This window comes from Palaemon carinicauda, chromosome 29 (genome assembly GCF_036898095.1).
Source record: "Palaemon carinicauda isolate YSFRI2023 chromosome 29, ASM3689809v2, whole genome shotgun sequence".
In the NCBI taxonomy this organism is placed as follows: domain Eukaryota; kingdom Metazoa; phylum Arthropoda; class Malacostraca; order Decapoda; family Palaemonidae; genus Palaemon; species Palaemon carinicauda.
Window position 1 is genome coordinate 26,009,785 of NC_090753.1, and position 2,500 is coordinate 26,012,284.

Genomic DNA, 2,500 nt, shown 5'->3' on the forward strand with positions numbered 1-2,500 from the left:
AATCTATCATAAAACGTCCTAAGAGCTTTATTTGGATCGCACCCATGGAGTTATTATTTTTTATGATTTGGTGATCGAACTCTTGTCTCTTCAGTGTTACTGTGTTAGTGTGTATTAGAAAAACAGATAGAAAGAAAGAACAAAGATATAGAGAAAGACATGTAGACAGAGAGAAGTTAAAAAGTAGCACTTACAGGCAGAATGAAGTTAGACAGAAAACCATGTAGATAGAAAGAAGTTAGAGACAAGGACATATTGACAGAAAGAAGTTAGAGAGAAAAGCATGTAGACAGAAAGAAGTTACAGAGAACACATATAGACAGAAAGAAGATGAAGAAGAAAATATAAAAACAGAAGGAGTTAAAAGTAAACACATGTAGACAAACAGAAGTTGGAAAGAAATATATTTAGACAGAAAGAAGTTAGAGAGAAAGACAAGTAGAGAGAAAGAAAACTGAGGTAACAATATGTAGACAGAATGAAGTAAAAGGCAAAGACATATAAACAGACAAAAGTTAAAGACAAAGACATGTAAACAGAAAGAAGTTAGAGAGAAAGACATGTAGACAGAAAGAAGGCAGAAAGACAAAAAAAAAAAAAACGCACGGACCAAAAGAAGCTGGAGAAAAAGACATATAGACAGAGAGAGGTTAGAAAGAAATACATGGAGACAGAAAGAAGTTAGAAATAAGGACATATAAACAGAAAAAAGTTTGAGAGAAAAACTCACAGACAGAATGATGTTCGAAAGAATGACATATAAGCAGAAAGAAGTTAGATAGAAAGAAATATAGACTAAAAGAAGTTAGAGAGAAAGACATGTAGACAAAAAGAAGTTAGAGAAAAAAATTTATAGACAGAAAGAAGTTAGAGAGAAAGACATATAGACAGAGAGAGTTAGAAAGACATATAGACTCATAAATGTTAGAGAAAAAGACATATTATTATTATTATTATTATTATTATTATTATTATTTCCTAAGCTACAACCCTGGTTGGAAAAAACAGGATGCTATAAGCCCAGGGGCCCCAACAGAGAAAATAGCTGAGTGAGGAAAGGAGAAAAGGAAAAATAAAATATTTCAAAAATAGCAATAACATTAAAATAAATATATCCTATATAAACTATAAAAATTATAACAAAACCAGAAAGAGGGAAATTAGATAGAATAGCGTGCCCGAGTGTACCCTCAAGCAAGAGAACTCTAACCCAAGACAGTGGAAGACCATGGTACTGAGGCTATGGCACTACCCAAGACTAGAGAACACTGGTTTGATTTTGGAGTGTCCTTCTCCTAGAAGAGCTGCTTACCATGGATAAAGAGTCTCTTCTACCCTTACCAAGAGGAAAGTAGCCACTGAACAATTACAGTGCAGTAGTTAACCCTTTGGGTGAAGATGAATTTTTTGGTAATCTCGGTGTTGTCAGGTGTATGAGGAGAGAGGGACACTCTGTAAAGAATATGCCAGACTATTCAGTATGTGTAGGCAAAGAGAAAGTGAACCGTAACCAGAGATAAAGATCCAATGTAGTACTGTCTGGCCAGTCAAAGGACCCCATAACTCTCTGGTGATAGTATCTCAACGGGTGACATAAAGAAGTTAGGAAAACTTATAAACTGAAAGAAGTTAGAGAGAAAGACATAAAGAAAGAGAAAAATTAAAGAGAAAGACAGTGTCGACAGGAAGAAAAATAAAAGATAAAGACGTACTATAAACAGAAAGAAGTCAGAGAGAAAGACTTAAAGACAAGAACCAAGATAAAAAAAAGACATATAGATAGAAAGAAAAATAAGAGAGAAAAACATAGACCGAAGCTATTACATGCACTGTTTGTGCTCACATTTAAGAAGGATAAGTGTCATAAAACATGTCATTTTTACAAAATCCCTTTAGGGGAAAAACATGTTCGTTTATGGAAACCATATGTCGATATTCGCTCCATAAATGAAAACTGACCTGCATAAAACTAAACACTTCATCCTCGTTCATTTGGAAAGGTTATTGCTTGTAAGGTTTTATGTCCTCAGAGGCTCACATCAGGCATCTTGCCACATTTATACCTAATCAAACTTATTAGGCCTGATTTTGGGTTAAGAGCTACTGATGGTATAAAGCCTACTTAAATAAAACCATGAAGCTATGAAAGTGAAATTGCTTTGATACAATTGGAAATATTTGTACTTCTTCTGGTATAGGATCTACTGGAAGAAAGCCAGGAAGCTTTCAAAGTGGGAGTGCTTTGATCAAATTGAAAATATTTTTTTATTTCACATTGTAAGTAGAACAGCTTTCTTTTTTTATAAAGTTTCTTATATTTTGGTGTAATCAAAGGAATTAGATATTTTATATTCATTATTTCTCTATAAGGATTCATTATTTCATTCAATATCAAAATATTAAATCATTGGAAATTTATAAAAATGGGGACAAAACAACTCAAAAACAATATAGTTAATTCGCATAAATATTTGAGTTTTGTTATAACTTTGAGATTTCA